The sequence below is a fragment of the Camponotus vicinus genome, unplaced genomic scaffold, assembly GCF_025532165.1.
Source record: "Camponotus vicinus isolate PSW18456_S1 unplaced genomic scaffold, iyCamVici1.0 SCAF_10, whole genome shotgun sequence".
Taxonomy (NCBI): domain Eukaryota; kingdom Metazoa; phylum Arthropoda; class Insecta; order Hymenoptera; family Formicidae; genus Camponotus; species Camponotus vicinus.
In genome coordinates this window covers 3553271-3571110 of record NW_028141946.1, presented here as the reverse complement: position 1 = coordinate 3571110, position 17840 = coordinate 3553271, and the positions used below count along the sequence as shown (strand labels likewise).

At 41.0% G+C, this 17840-nt stretch overlaps 1 long non-coding RNA gene across 2 annotated transcripts in view; it reads right to left on the bottom strand.

Annotated features, from left to right (window-relative positions):
- The window catches only part of LOC145960609 (uncharacterized), a 546781-nt gene that overhangs the window by 93978 nt on the left and 434963 nt on the right, over positions 1 to 17840 (bottom strand). The window contains exon 5 of one of the 2 annotated variants that reach the window (XR_014435418.1): positions 7359 to 7444. This is a non-coding gene — a long non-coding RNA (uncharacterized LOC145960609). Of the gene's footprint in view, positions 1 to 7358; positions 7445 to 13890; positions 14032 to 17840 lie in introns of those variants that run through there. The other variant, XR_014435416.1, reaches the window with a different exon arrangement.

The window sequence follows — 17840 nt, the reverse complement described above, 5'->3', positions numbered from 1 at the left end:
TTGTGCACATGTGAGCTGCCTTTTTGCCTCGATGCGACAAAGGATGTTTTTAGAATATTGATATTGAAGCCGACGAGAGAGAAAGAAAGAGCTCGTGCGCGAACAGCGCAAGCTTCTGCGTGTTCCTTTTTCATACGTCTCGTTTTTTCCCTTTCCTCCCTTTCGGCTACGTGTTCGCTCTTTTCGTGATATGATGCGTTTTCAAGGGATCGACTCGCTGATCGTGAGAATCACCGGTATTTCCGATCTCTTTCAAAACGCGCAGCTCAGCGCACTGGCGTTAACCCTCTAGAGAGCGTTTTCATAGATCGGTTACGTCGAATAGCACTGCCAGAGAGATACGCAAATGAGTCACGCGAGAAAGAACGTGCTGAACAGATCGCTCGGAAACATTTGTAATATCAATTAATCTTCTCAAACACGGCGCTCTATTCCGGATTTTACAAGTTTTATGAGCAAAGAAATCGTGCTTTAATATATGATTTCACTTGTAAAATTCAAAAGATTAAAATTTTTATATTTTATATGCTCAATATAAATTTTCGATTTTCGTGCCTCTCAGCTTTTATTCTCTTTATACGTTATAGTCTTATTATGCGATCGAAATGAGAGAAGCGCTTTATTCATATCGATGCTACGCATAATGATTTAATTAATTTCATCTCGGAAGGTTCAATTTGTAGAACAATCGCGGACGTTGTCAGCGAGCAACAATGGTCATAACGCGCGTGGTTCGTATCTCCATTACTTAAAATAAATCAATATTTTCAATATCCCTAAATGGAGGTCTCCTTTATGCGCGTCTTTTCACTCTGTCGTCGCATCGCCTGCGGCGTAGCACTCTATCCGTCTATCCGTCTCCGTTTTACGCCGGCTTGCCCCTTGCCTCTCCCTCCTTTCGTCCGTAATAGCGAGCATGCATATCATTGTCGATAGGGAGAACGCGAACCGTGAAAACGCCGAATATGCGGCCTGACAATAAAAGATGTTAGCGGTGGAACTTGGGCGCCTCCCTCTCCCAAGATCGCTCGACAGTAACCCCAAAAATTCGAATGCGGCCGGGCAATTTCGCAAATGGGGATTGCCGATACATTCGAGGCGAGTGTTATAAATAATATCGTGGGGTGATCCGTCCTCCAAGTCAGATGTATTGTCAGCTCCCGATTACAACTCAAAGTATGAATGCAATACAATCTGCGTATTGTTCGAGCTAGTATAATATTTTAAGTATAATATTTTAAGTATAATATTTTAAGCTTGAATATTAATTAATATTAGGAATGAGCGATGAAATTATAAATGAAATAAATTTATCTAAAAGAATATACTTGATGTAAAATTTTAAATTTAAATAACATTTAAATATAGAAGAAAATAATATTTCATATAGATGTAAAGGAAAAATTTTATAAACGTAAAAGAACCGCGATACATATTTAATGTATTTGATTTCGCTTTATAAATGATACGAATTTCGCGTTTCTATTCGAGAATATGAATTCACAACAATGAACGTGGACGCGTAATTATATCGTTCGGCCGGGTGTACGAAAAATCGAGCACGGCAAATTAATAACGCGAGATTTAATAAAAACGCGGCCCTAATATCAAAGCATTGCGGTATAATTGAGTCGAGAGTTTTTGCCCCGGGAGCACAAATTACCCGCTAAACTCGCGTCAAACGTCTTGGAGCGCCCCGGTAGCGCCGGGCTACCTCTCGCTTTTAGCAGTCGCGGCGGCGCGCGAGAAGCTCGTCGACGAGCAGCGGAGTGGCCGTGGAAAGAGCGCGAGAGGGTAGGGAAATTAAAGGCAATGACAAATTCACGTCGTGCAGATAATTGGAATAAATAAAGGAATAATAGAGGCACGTCGAGCGAGGGGAAAAAGTGGGTGGCCAGCCCCGAGGTGGACGGGGGCCGCGGGGAAGAAGGAGGCGGGGAGGGGAGCGCAACCCCTTGACATCTGTAATTAAATGAAAACAAAAAGAAAGTAATCGTACGCTCTCTCGAGGGTCGAGTCAAGGCAGCGAAATGAGAGAATCTGATAGGGAAGCGAGACAATGCCCTCTCCTGCTCGCCTGAGAATGAAATGTCACCGACCGGATACGGACCAGCGATTCGTTTGGATCGCCGTTCTTCCGGGACCATCTTTATATCACCACGGCGTCTTCATCTCTCATTCGCGGCGTAAAACGATCGCGTTTTTTAGATTGAAAATCATCTCGACATCTCTGAAAAATATTCAAGCATCTATTGTCTCGGAGTATTATCGAATAATAATGATCTCTGAATCCGATTTTCATTCGTTTTAAAAAACGCGATATTAAACTCGATGTCACTCTCAAATATCACGCGATACGTTCCATTTTTTAACATCGGTACATCAGGGAAAAAATTGCAGTCTCGCGTATCCATTCTATTCGATCCGTCGCTTTAGAGCGCAGGGACACACAGCAGCCGACGTGTTACTGACAGTGACGTATCGCTTCGAAATCGTCTTGGGCACCCTCGGTCTTAATACGCGGGGTTGCGTCCCTGCTCGCTAGCATCGGGAAGCGTTACCGAAGACATCACAAAGCGATCTGCTCGATGGTATCGGCGGTATCCGACGCCGAGCAATATGCCATCAAATCCCCGTAACCATCAATATCCTTTCGTTCCCGCCGCAGAAAACAGCGCGATTTCCACTCTCCTCGTCCGCCCGATTCCCGCCAACCCGTTAGAAGCACTGAAATGTTTTACATTGCAAAATCAATGCCGACACATCAGGGCCACCCTCTGTTTGTTCCCCTCTCTGCGTGTAGAACGTTCTACTACGAGTCTCTTCCGGTAAATCGCACGATTATTGAAAACGCATTTTGATATTCCTATCGCGGGGAGCGAAAACGAGACATGCCTGAACGGTTTAATTGCGCGATTTCCCGAGTGATTTTATATTTTGTTTTTACGGGAAGAATCCAAACTGAAGGAGAAAACAAAAAAGCAGTAGAATACAGACTCTTTTATTTTAAAAATTTAAAATAGACGGTAATACTGAAAACTCGATTGATTGTCATTGGGATAAAAACGACTTTACTGCTTCAAATTGTTATGAAAGTTTTATTGTAATTTATAATAGATTATGCATATAACTGACAATTGTAACTACTAGTAGTTTATTTATGAGATGTACTTATGTCCAAGCGAGCTAATGAAGATGTGTTGCCGTCACATGATTAATTCAAGAAAATCAGAGAATAAAAACGAGAGCTTTTTTCGATAGAATCTTCGATAAAGAAACGGGAATAATTCGAACGGCGGGTCGAGATAGATACATTATGCATCATCCAATCTCGCGGGTGATTTCCCTCCAATCGGAAGAGGGCAATCAGCCCTGTTTAAATACTCAGCGGCAAGCTTGAAAGGGCCAATAAAAACTCACTTCGCGGATTGGGTAATAAAGCTCCAATCAACGGCTTAATTATTCGATTACGGCCGAGAGCGGGCAGGTGGGTAGGATCGGGGGCGGCAAGGTCGATGGGGACGAGATCCGAGTGCGTTGGAATTTCCGGGCTTATGGAATCGAAGATAATTAGAAATAAATAGTAACGAATCAGTTTCGGCCTCTCTCCGGTGGGTAACTGGGTCTTATTGCTTTAATTAAAACGGGGGACGGAGGGAGCGGAGTGACTTCTGCGCGTAAGACTCGACTGTGAAAGTCTTACCTCGACGCCCGTCCATTTCCGTTTCTTCCGCCTCTACTTCTTCTGATAGGATTGAGAGGTACTTCGAGCGTAAATTGGAAACAACGGCGGCAACGGACCGAGGCGAGTACCGCGCCTCGATTGAGACAAAGCAGCGTTAGTTCGTATTTATTAGTTCGCTGTTTTGTTTCGTGAGCCGTATCGGTATTTCGCCAGCTGTCCCCATTAAATTCTCAAGAAATAGTCTCGAGCGAATCATTGAAGTCGAGAATTGGTAGAAACTATCGCAATTATATTTTTCAATATAATTTTTATAATGAATATTGAATGAATAATTATTTGTCGTACTTGAGAAAATTGAATATTGATATATTGGAAGTCATTGAAAACTGATTTTTAATTAATAATAGTATAAAAATTATTCCATCAATAATCGAACAAAATTGTATAATAATCGTGAATTTTGACCATAAAGATTAAATGGATTAATAAAATTGTGTTTTATAAATTTAGAAATAAAGTCGAGCGACTGAATTTATTCTTCGATTTTTCCTCCGCGATGAAATATTCATTACGTAGAGATAAATGTTCGCCGATGAAAGCGAGAAATCACTTGGTTCTCAATATTAATAGGAAATTTAATGACCAGAGATATCCGACGTAGTAGAGGGCATGGAATATTATCGCGCGACGCGGCCGGAAAAGACGAATCGCTTCTCGCTAGAACTTTATTAAATTCACGTTCGGTGAACGTTGGAAGCGGGGCGTTAATACGTTCGACGATTTTTATGCTCGTGTAGGGAGAGACATATTGGCGGCTTTAATGCGACATAAAATTTCACAGCCATGTCGGGTCCGTGCAATATGTATCGGCACCGCTTGTATTGAAATACATATTTAATGCACGATCATCACCAGCTTAAGATTCTTTTCAACAAATATCATTTCAATATATCATTTAATATTTTATACGAAACTATAAAAGTAACAGTAAAAAAGCTACAAGTTATCAAATGAAAGAAATCGAAAACTTGAATTTCATATCTGAAATAACGAGGAAAAATGCAATATAATTTAGATTTAATCGAATGAAATTAATTTATGACAAGCATTATAAAGCCACATTTTTATTGTGATCCATTCGATTTGTACGAAATACATGGTTATGCATTTTCTCTCGACCGATTTGTTAATGGCAACGTTTTGAATTTTGCGTCGCAAATATACTTGGACTGAAAGCAACGTCGCAAGTCGACGCCAAAAGCTACCTTCCACGGCGCATATGATGAAAAGGATAAAAGCACTAGCCGTCCACCTCGAGGGATCGAATCGTAGCGGACGTGGAGGAGAGTCCAGCCGCACTCTCTCCGTTTTATGCTTCGTTCCGTGTTTTTATTTACACCGCATTATTTACTTTCCGTATATCCCGCGAACGAACGCCCGGTATAAAGCGGTTAGAGGAGCCGCAGATATAAGCACACAAGCCGGTTCATTAGAGACATTTGAGCTTCTCGTGAGGAGAGCGAGGTGGGTCTGGGGGTGATGGGATCGGCTCTCTCTCTCTCTCTCTCTCTCTCTTGGAGCGGTTCTGGACTGCGAGAGAGAAACGCGGGGTGGTTTTGGAGCTTGGCGGGGGTGCCGCCTCGCGAGGGTAGTCGGGCGGAGACAGACAAAATCAACAACGAGTAACGGGAACTCCGCGATATTAATCCACTCGTCGAGTTTTCAAACTTCCTACAAAGGCACCGCACCCTCTCGCCCGCTCTGCCCACCTACGCCGCCCATGTCGTAGCTATTTCCGCGCAACTGCATATTTGTAATGAAACCATAATCAATATTTTATTAGCGCCGAGGAGCGAAACAGGATACGGATCTAATCTGCGCGAAATCTTCCGGCGGAAGTATATCATGGACTTTTTGAAGAAAGATCCCCCATGTATTTAAGTATTACTTAAACACGATATAATAGTATTCGAAGTTTTAGTTGGTACGAATGATTTTTGCAGTGCATACAAGTTGTCACAATAATTCAAACTGTGTGACATGTGCAGTTTGTCATGTTTGTGTTTGACTGTAGCTCAAAATCGCGTAAAGAGTAATAATACAATTTTAATTCTGGTTATTATTAAATCAGCTTGAATTATTATTTCAATAATATTTAACATCTCGTAGCATTATTATTAATTTATAAATTAATTTAAAAAATATGGTGTTTACTAAAAAATTTTTTTTAAATTAATTAAAGAAAATTGTTCATTGATTTATTGAAAATATTATTTTTATAAATATATCAGGAAGATATATTTTACTTAACATCAACAATTGCAATTATAATAATGATATTATTATTCGTGACAATAATCAGAAAAAAAATTTAATCAAAAAATTTTGATTAAAGAAATTGTTATTAAACTTGCTATTAGAGTACGAAAATACTCTGCATTTACTTCAAGAGAGATAATTAATCAAGTTTGCGCTGATTGATTCTTTGAAATGACAGGAATTATTTGAACTATATCATTACTAAAAAAGAATGTTATGTGTAACGCGAGATTCTACGGCGAGCAGAAACAATCGATGTTGGCATTGTGTCAATGGCGTAGGTGAATCGTTAAGCTGTTAAAAGTGTCACTGACTTACGACGATTAGTCACACCAGAACCAATTGACCCGATATGATCGTCCAGAGTATTCTTATACACGGTGGCCCGGTGTCAATTGTGGCACGCGCCAACAATCCATACGCAGTCTTCGTGATCCATTTATAAGAAGATGCCATAGATTACGTCACCGTCGAATGGGGTCTAATTATCGAGGACGCCCGATCGTAAAGCGTGTATTTTTAGCCACGATATTATTGGCACGAATCTCCTCATTATTATGAGCGCAACGGGCGACAAGGAATGCAAAGTGGCGATCTCTTTTGTGTAGAAAGAGACGGTAAAAAAGATAGATGCTTCAATAATAGTATAAATGATGGCATAAATAATTTTTTATAAGAGCGATTTTTAATTAAGCGATTTTGCCAAATTCGATGATTATTATTAAAATTCTCATTGCAGTATTTTTCGTTCTCTTTTAATAATGGCTGCTATGATCATGCGCGTGCAATATATCATAAATAACAAAGAAAATTATTTTAATATTTTTTAGATTTTTGGTGGATTGACAAAGAAATTAACTAATTATGCTGACATTATCCGTGCTATTTTTCCTCGATGCAAAGTACTGCACATACTAATCATATGAGCGTAAGTCGCCTTAAAAAAGTTACATTGCATATTCGCTCTTCGTATAATTAATTGTATGCTTGCGCGAGATGAAAATTATCATTAACGTAATGTTACTCTTACCGACGGAGAAAAAGCGAGAAAACATTCTGTCGCGTTTGGCGAGGTTTAACGGCGGAAAAACCGTGGGGAAGGGCGCGAGGCATAATTCTCGAATCGAATGCATTAAGATAATTAATTATGAAATCCGCGAGAAATGCAGAGCGACCGAGAATAGCAGCGGCGTGACGCAAAAATACAGATTTACATCAAATAAATATTGCGTTCATGTAATTACCCTGGCTTTCTTCCTATCATCGCGTCTTTGCTACTTTCGTTTACTCAGTTATTCTTGTTTCAAGAGACGTAAATGAGAATGTGAAAATGCAGATTGTACAAAATACTTACCCGAATAATTCATTCGTAAATCGAGCCGGAATAATTCGAGAAAGATGTCTTGCGGTCGCATTGTGTAGGGTCCGGATGGGCAGGCCCTATCATACAGAAATTAACGTTAATTAGTTGCGGCGTGATGACAGAGCCTTCGTGGCGTGCGTTGCCATCTGAAAGATTAATGAACGTAGGACGGTCAAGTTATTGTGGAAAAATTACTTTCGGTTATATTCCTCGCATGACTCAACATGATTGAATCAGAGACAGAAATAGCGATGATCATTGGATTGCCAATTGTATCGGCGGATGTTCATTTAGTCCCGTCTGTCATATAACGAAGTAGTTTGTGTTAATAACTTTACACTTCGTAACTCTACCGTCTCGTAGTTAGCCAATCAATCAATTTAAACATTTTAAATCTGTAATACACGCTTGTCGCTTGTCTCTGTTTCAACGATATCGTCAAAACAAAATAATAGATATCTGTAATATATATGTTTATAATAGATATCTACACAAAAAAATTATTACAAATCTCTATTTTTCAAGATTCAGTTTTTGCATTTCTACATATATTTGTTTCGTAAGAATTGTCATTTTTTGTAAGATTTTCGAAAAAAGTATAGAATAAATGATTGCATTTTTTTAGCTATATAGAGTTTTGCATAGTTCACGTTCCCTCAAGGAAAGTTTTATATGTATATTAATATATCTACTGTCGTTGTGTATGATGTTTGTCTGCGAAACGCAGCGGCCATCGATTACTTCGGAATGGAACATTAATGTTAATCTGAAGGAAATGAACGCGAATGACCTGCAGTTCGTTGCCGGATCGAAAGTCGTCGTCGTAGCTCTCGCAGACTTCTTAAGACCCGTTCGCTCGTAAATTTCTCCTCGTTTGCCAAAGGGTTAATGCGTCTGACTGTATCCCAGGAGGAAATCTTGAAATGCAATATTCTACAATATTCACTGACGAGGGAACGAAGGTCGGAGGAGCGGTGGGGGCGGCGGAAAAGACGACGGATGGCGAAAAGGGGGCGGGTGGCAAGGGAGAAGGAGAGCGGGAAAGGAAGAGACTTGGACTTTTACCACGGCTCAATATTGGTACTCCGACAGCGTCTTCCTTCGCTCACTTCCTCTCAATCTTCTTCCCCATGTTCGTTCTCCGTCTCGCGCCCTCGCACTATTTCTCCCACTCCCTCGGAGGAAGTTACTTGACAACTGTTATTTGCATTTCTATCCTATTGAAGAAAATATCTAATAAAGTTTCGCAAGCGGCGCCATCTTGAGGGAGACCAGCTTCTCCTCATCCCCTCTGCTGTTCCCAACCGTTCCATCAGAATCTGTACTTCAAGTCATATTTCGCGAAGCGATGTCTCGAAAGCATTCTTGTAAGTTCGAATAGTTCGATGGACGTGATTCCGAATAATATCGAATAAGATTTCACTACATATATTTCTATACAAAAGCGAATGTCTTGTTGACGGTACTTTGTTTTAAGTGTAGATGTATTCGCATTTTTATATAATATTATTTACTTTGTATTTCATCGACTCTATATAAAATAAACCACATTTAATCATATGCAAGGAGACGTTACAAAATAATTATAAATAAATATACATGCCCCTGTGTGTGTGTGTGTGTGTGTGTGTGTGTGTGTGTGTGTGTTATCAGGGGATTGATGATAAGAGATTGCCAATAATTTTGGGAATCCCGACTCGATCGGAATCTTTTATAATATCGTAAGCAGTATTGTATCAAAGAATTTCGATTCTTAAAGGCCCGTCGTTTCAAATGATTGCGGGCATTTCGCGCCACGCGATACGTCGTAAATCCGCAGTACGGGAGCTCGTAAAAGGTACCCAAGTACGGTTCTTATCTCATACCCCTGGCATAATCACAAACCCTTTACCACAGGTAAACTCCATCGATCCGCTTTGTCGTTTCAGCGACGAATATTCGTGCCGTTTGTCGTAAAAATAAGCCTTGAACATGCTTTCGAAGATGATACGAAATTACTTTTAAGAGATACCGACTAGATTTCCAAATCGTGATGTGTGTTATTCTTGAATACATTTACATTCTAGTTATAACTTATAATATTGTCAAAATAAAAAATATAACAATCATACCAAGATATATATATATATTTTATTTTTTTAGAGTGCCACTTATTACTTTTCAAATATCAAAAAAATTAATAAAAGATGATGAGATTTCTTGTGACAGCTTTATACTTTTTTATTCTCTGTCGGCTAGTTATACTGCAAGTTAGGCGTCGAGAATGTACAATGACAACAAGATAACGCGGCGATGAGCAACATCAGTGAGATAAGTCAAATGTCAGCAGCACAATACAATGACAGGAGCGTCTGATTCAGGCGATGTTATGAAATCAGTAAACAGTCGTCTTACATGCACTTATGTCGAAACTCGTCAGTTACACGCACGTACGTATGTGCGTGTGTATCGGTAGATGCGTTAGGTGCAGATTTCGTAGCCACCGGCGGGGGATGGTAAGACACGTTTCTCAGTACGGTGGCACTGCAGAAGGAGGATCGCTCATTCAATACGGGCGTATTGTTCGGGTCTTATCGTAATATCTCATAATTAATATCTCCGCATTGTGGTATGGATGGATAGGCAGGATTCGCTGCCAGACCCAACTGATAGCGAAAGCATTTGTACCCGGCAGCTCTCCATCTCTCTGTCTTTCTCTCTCTTTCTCTCTCCTTCAACCAACCCTTACACCGTTCATCCACTCTCTATCCTCGTCTTTGATGCGACGGTCAAAGCTCGACGTTCACCGACTTCCACCGAGTCCCATGAAAATCTTGTTCTTAGACCGCCAGACGATCCCGAATATCGATAAGCCGTGAATCTTGAGCGGGATAAGGAGATCTTATAACGAATCAACGAGCGAACAATTGTAATGGAACGCTTTGATGTATCACGTTGGAATAAATTGACGAGTATTAATTGTGATAGTTTTTCACACATTAATCGGGCTTAATTCTTTGATAATTACTTAAAAATTATTTAAATTAACGGTTTAAATAAAATTAGGACAGTTCCGACTCGGCATCAATGTTGATATAATTATGTTAGCACAGTAATACCTAAATATTAACATTGATTACACGTCGTGTTACGTGAATAATATGTCAAAGCCGTTTGCTATTGAGCTAATCAAAATACATACGCCGGATAGATGTTCCGGTATGATTTGTCCGGTCCATTGAGACATCGACCTTTCTTCCCTTGATCCTCAAGAAGTATTTCATCGGTCGTAGGAGGACACCGGTCGAGAAACAGCACTAAGGGGCTTTGAGGATCGCCAGGCGACGACTCTTGGTCCCCTATTCGCGGTTGGAAGAAGGGAGACCTTGCTTGTCCAAATGTCGGAATAGACGATAAACAGACGGATAGGAGGACCGTTACAGACGACCGTATCCGCTTGTAAGCTCAATGCTTGGCAGAATTCCTAAGACGCCGCGCGTCCTTCAGCGGATATATTCGTATGTGCTCGGTGTAATTGAATGCATACACACCGCTGTTCTATTCATACATTGATATAGTATAGTAGACGTGATTATGTGTCAGCATGTTTCCGTTCGAAATTCAATTTTGATAGTAGAAATCATATATGATGGACAACGGTTGTAAAATCAACGAATAAATAATAGAGGTTGAAACCGATTTCAATTTTGCGATGTTGCAAACACGTTAAAAAAATATAATCATTATTTTCGTGCATTTTTTAACATCGTATACTCGACAAAATTGTATCGATGCGTTTTTCGAGATTAAATTGTTAAAATTTCAATCCAGACCTATAGTTTTAACACGATCGTAACAAAAATAGTTATTGCGTAACGTGGTTGTAAAAAAAGTTTAAGATAAGCATTTAGATGCAGAATTTATTGCATAAAATGCAAAAGTTCTCCAGTGTGAAATACTGCAATAAACTGCAATAAGAAATTGCATTTCAGATGAGACGTTAACTAAGTTATTTAATTCCAGTGCACATCTTACTGCGTCCTTATTTCTGACTTGAATATTTAATTTCTTACTGGAGAATTAATGCGATGAGAAGTTGAGTAACTCTCGATATTCCCATTTTCTCGGTAGCCATGAGGAGAATAATGCAGGATGGATAAGTCGAAGGACCAAACCAAAACAAGCTGCGCAACAGTTAAGGCAGATTCTGTTTGAATATTGTTACCTTAACGAGGCGCAAGTATTTGCTTTGGAGATGTAATCCAGTGTACAGCTTGGAATATGAACGGCTTGGCGAATTACAGCGGTGTTTCGATTCTAAATCGACGAAAAGCCTTCGTTAATTGGCTTGGAATTTGCATTCGTTGTTTGAGCGTCAACGAGCTGTAAAATTGTACGTTAAAGTTACAAATGGTTAGCGCCGGAACTATTTCCTCATATCTCTAATATAATATATTCAAGCCGAAAGATTTTTCATAATTAATGGCATTAATTTTATCATTCAACAACCTGATTTTTGGTAGTAATAATGTTATATTCAATTTTCGAGAGAAGAAAGAGAGAGAAAAAAATTAAAATTTATTAAAATACTTACAAAATTTTAAAGAAAACAAAACATTTAAGGCTATATAATCAATACTTATTCGAGTTGATTATAAGCTTATAATGTCGCACGAAAAGGAAGAAAGATTTCGGTAAATTTCGCGAGTCGGATTGGTAAAATATCGAGCCCACCGTCGCCGGAAACGGCCGCCGCTAACAACAAGTGTGATGCGGGGGTCCGCGGCCGCTCGGTTCGACTATCTTTTACGGTGCGGGGGAGGGGGTAGTTTTCGGGGTACGGGCCGAGGCGAGGAACACGAGAGAAAGAACGGCAGAGTTGGGGGTGGCTGGGAAGATAAGGCGAATCAAACCGTAAATAACCGCGGAACGGCGGAAAGGAAAGGGGGCGAGAGAGGCGCGGGTTGGTGCCGCGGGGACGGGGGGCGGGAGTGGGGGAAGGGTGAGGGGTACGACGCCTCGCCAGCTGCAAAACTCGCCGAGTTTTATAGTTGAATCGCATGACTCCGAATCTCCATACATTCCGCGCCTTCTCCCTTTTGCCGTTCATCCCTTCTCGTCGCGCCACCCCCGTCTTTCTGTCTTTTTCCATTCTGCGTTCCTGCACTTTCCGCCTTTTTGCTCGGGCCACTTCTATTCCCCCGCCCCCTCTTCTTTTTCTCGCTCCCCCACCCTGTGGTTCATATCTATTTTTATATCCCCGTTCCTTTCTCCGAGCCGGCGGCTACCACTCCACCTGCGGATATCTCCATGATGGTAACACCGTGTGCGTATTATGCATATACGAGCGCGCAGAATGGAACAGAAAGAGGCGATTAATTCCGTATTCCTAGATACTTTCTAACGTCCGCACGCCAAGCTCATACTTCATGCCACTGTCGCGGCCTTCGTGGTGTTTACGAGCGTCGTTTTTCGAAAGGAAGTGGAAAAGAATTGGACGTACGTCCAATATATCTGGGCTGTGTAGCCTGGAATTATGATGGTATGAATCTAGGTAGAATTTCTGGGAAAAACGTAATGGTTATGCGGCAATCGAACGATACGATAAACGTGAATTCGTGAGTGCATTATTAGCCATCGGAGAAAAAGAAAAAAGTTACCGATAATTTCGATAAAAAGTATCATTTTCAATTAAGTATCAATTTATAATTTCTCTAACGAATCTGTCGAGAAAACATATTTTGATAGTTTATTCGAATTTTCCTGGCAACGTCGTTCTTTTAATTATCTTCCCTGTCGTGCAATATTATTAAGATTAATCGTTATACATCAAGACGAACTTGCACGTATTTTTACGTGCAAAACCAGGCGGCGATTTATATAGCCGCACTGCCAATTTTATCGGAGCGCGGAAGAAGTTCTCATCGAAGTGACGGTGTGCGTGTGGCAGCATATCCGTATATATGTGTATGTGGTGCGACGAGGGTGCTACCGACGAGGTAAAAGGCGGCCGTGGGCGGAAAGTGCACGAAGGAGGGTGGAATGCAGGCCGAAGTCGGTACTAATGCCGAAAGTTTTAACGAGTTTGAGTGATCGCGGTCGATGTAACCGCAACAATAATAGCAATAGTAATAATCATGCCACTGCTCCGAGGCGGTACGAACTTATCGCGTTGCTCGCTATAAAAGCCTCGCTCGTGTGCGCCTCTGCGTATTTCTCCCCGACATTCCAGAAGGAAGAAAAGGAATCGTTAATCACATTTATATTTTTATGGTCAACGATGAATAATATTTTTAAATACAAATTAATATTAAAATTAATATTATTTTGTTATTATTATTATTATTTTTTTTTAGGTAATGATAAATATATGATATATATAAAGTATATCAAGCGCGTTTACTACATATCTTAGAATAAATTTCTTTGAGTAAAAAATATGTAATTGATCCGATTACATGAAAAATTTTGAACTTTTATTAATAAAAATGTTAAAGGCACTTAATAAATTAATTAAGCATTAAGCTCACCGACAATGCTGCGTTTAGCTTTGTCCACAAGCTTCTTCTCGAGGAAGAAATCGAGGAAGGAATTCTCTTCCCCGCGTCAGCCAATGACCGATCGCGCAAGTCGCGCCAAATGGAATCCTCTTCGTCTTCGTCGACACTTTCCCGAGGCCCGGGATCTGTAACACCCGCGTACACGCACCACATATATATACAGGTATAGACAGGTATCCTGAAAGAACGACCGACCGGCGGGGAGGGACGAGGACGGAAGGTGTTCGCGGGGGCCGACTAAAGGGTGTATGATTGATCGCGCCATGGCATGCCAGATAATGCAATTTTATTTCATTTGATTCCGCGAGGGTAATTGCTATTTTGGCGGGTCTGCCGCGCCGAACGGCCGACGGAGTGATGTATTGGCGTGGCTCTTTCTTCCTCTCTGCCGACTGCCTCCTCCTCCAACTCCCTTGCTGATTTTCCCTTCCCCTCGCCCTCCTTCCGTCTTGCGATATATATTAACTCCAGCCAGGATTATTGCTCCGAGGGTGGAAAAGAGCGGATCGATCACGTGCGAAAGAAGGTGGAGAATCGTCGGCTCGCCGCTCTTTCGCCGTCAAAGACCGCGAGGAACGATAAATCCCGCGTCTTCCTGCCATCTCGCTCTGGAAATGCGCCTAATCGCCCGTACGATTGATTTAGATCGCCCGATTTACCTCGCTTTGCACTCATCTTATGTAACGCTTTCTGTGGAACTCGCGATGATTGCCAAGTTATGGCAAGGTATTTAAATTCTCGTCTGATTGAATTTTTTTTCATATACTTTTTATTATCGTCTTAATAAATCTTATCGGGACTATTTAAGTAGCTATGTGTGAATCATTTTGTATGAATAATTTTTGTAGAGCTTTCAAAAAAATTTACACAATAGTTTATATAATTGATATGTTATAAAAAAATTAAATATTGCATACTAGTTTAATTATTGTAGAGTTTAGTACGGAAGATTAAAGAGTTCTGATTGAATGTAAGAGCACATTAAATACATGCGTTTGCGGAAATCGCGAAATTCGTTGGTAATCGCATAAACAAAGCGTCATCTTCAAAATCCTGGGCATTCTACGGGCGATGTAACCGAAGCTTTCATCGCGATAAATACGAAATAATATCCAAAGGCAACATGCCGCTCGGCGTGCAGCAGTACCGTGGCAACCAAGCATCGTGTTTCTATTTGACGTCGCGGTGCCGCGGGTGCATGGCGTCGCCGCGCAGTTGGTTAGCGTTAATTGTAATGCTTTTTGGTCCATACGCGATTACACGATGAAATAATCCCTCATTTATGAGTTAAGTGGTCTGTGGAACTCGACGGCGCTTCTGATGAAATGCTCACGGCGAGCGCGCCGCCAGTTCTGAGGAGGGTCGTTGAGAAAAGAGAGAGAGAGAGAGAGAGCGTAAAAGGAAGGGGGAAGAAGGAACGAGAGAGAAAAGCGAAAACGCACGCCAGAGAGAGGATGTGAGAGTGAGAGGAGAGAAGGGTGGCCGGCGGATGGAGGTCAGGGGGTAGGAAACTGCGCCAACAACCACGCGACCCTACAGCGATATGGTCCTTTGCTCGCATTATAATTACGTTCCGCCGTCCGTAAAATTGCAAATAATTAAGATTTGGTCGATGCAAGAGCGCGAAACGTAATAACGTCGCGTGAGTTGTTTCGCAGCCGCACTTCGCGAGAGAACGATCGTCGAGCGCCGATGTTTTTCTTGTTCATTGAGACCGAATCGAAATTGTAGGAAGCTAGTTTGATTCTTATCAAATCGACACATTTTTTCCATGATAATCTTATAATCGTGTCATCAAATCGCGCACTCGTCTTCGTCGATCACTCCCTCGGCAGCACGTCGACAATACAATGGTATATCGGTAATTAGGACGTAAAGTTAATAAGTGAAATTACTCGCTCGAGTCAAAGCCAGCGCGGTGACCTCGCGTCACCGAGCACAAATTATAAACCCTCGCGTTGTCGGTCTACTCCTGGTTGTCTAATCCTGGTAACCACTCTGGCACAGGAACGCCCAGGCTGCCATTACCCAGCAATTTGGGATCATCCGCGAGACATCAGAAGAACCAAAAATATATTTAGTCGTCGCACACGAATAAACATAATCAACCCTCGTACTCGGGACCACTTCGGAAGCACTGCGATCAAATCCGCGCACCCTTGCGTGAAAAAGGGTGGAACGAGAGACGGGCTTGGCGCATCGTAAAAGGAAAAGTGTATTTTCAGTAGTTAACGCTCTGCCGAACAAAGCACACTTGTTGTAATTGTTAAATAGCGAATGTAATTCTTAGATTGTATACAGAGGAGTATTTGATATTATGCGCTCTTGTGACAATCCGATCGTTAGCAAAGTCTTTTTACGTTCAAAAGTATTTATAATTGTATTTATAATTAATAAATTTATAACAAGTATTTATGATTGTGTATCGTGTCTTTTACTAATAAAAGCTAGAAAGAGAGACAAACGTATCATTGATAAAGAAAGAATGTATTTGAATCTATTTTGCGCTGATGAAGTATTTTGTATGCAAAGACCGTTTTTTTTTTTTTTTTTACAGGTTTGCGTTAAGATGATAAGAAACAAATTAAAATAATATACACAAATTAGATTGATAATATGCACATAAAGCAACGCATTTTAGCAACATTTGTCGATTTTGAAGCGCGTATTGAAAGCACGAAGCCCATCATCTACGCTTCGCTACGGTAACTTCGTTTCCAACCTTCCACCCTTTGACCTCTCCCACTTTCTCCCTCTCTCCTTTTTCTCACAACACGAGATTGTCCTGTACAAATTGGCCGTGGCTTTTTTTTAATTTACACTTGGCCTGCGCTGTAACCGTCTCAGTCGTTCTTTCATGCTGCGACAAGTCGATGGGTGGTGGGTTATAACCCCGTTTGCCCGCCATCTCGACTATATATATACATATATATACGAGAGAGTTTCGTGATATTTCTTAATTAAATATAGCCTCAAGTTAAAAATGAAATTAAACAGAAGGCAGTGTTTTTTTGCCAGCTCGACCGGCACCGTGTCTCATTTCCACCCCCGGCGAACAGAATCCTTCCCACTCGGACTGTTCCTCGGCCCGACAATGGTGAATAAGGTTACCCAGTCGCTTCGCAGCTTCGACCAACCCTCTCTCGCTTTCTGCGGACCACCCGCTATACATATTTCACGTCGAAATAATTAAACGCCGCCGGACCGCGAGTCGAGTCGCCTCGAGGTCGAGTGGAGCCGAGTCGCAATTATTAATTAGGTCGCAGGTACCTTGCTGATCTTGATTCTCGATTTTCTGATAAGGTCAACTGACCATTGGCCTCGGATAAATTATAACAAGCTTTTCATAAAGATACAAATTATATCTTATATATTTATCTAAATTTTTACAGTTGTTGTTTGCTTTGTTTTTTTATATTAATCATAACTGTTATTTAAAAATTTATTATTTTTGTAATATATATTTTATTAATTAATTATAATTTGTTTTAAAGAAAGAAAAACAATACCTTAAATGTTCAATTTATATGTTTTTGTGGGATAATTACACAGTCAGCGATTATTTTCAATAGTTGAGATTACTTAAAATATATCGTAGATTTATCTAGATGTAAATAATTTACTTTGCAACATGGGTCATGCGATCACTAGCGAAATCCTGCATCCTCGGCCGTCTTGGTAATTTGTGCGGCAATTTTGGGGGAGAGCCCTGACGCTCGCGTATAACGCTAATTCTCGGAGATACTGTCAACCCGACGGCGATTATCAATTGCCTTGTCAATTACATCCCGTCCAGGGACGACGCGCACATGCTGGTAGAGAGCCCGCCGCCGCCGTCGCCGCCGCCCTCTTCTTCCTACCAGCGGGCCGAATCTCGAGCTCGGCCTGATCGCAACGAGTTATTTAATTACCACGATCTATCACCAGGTGTCAG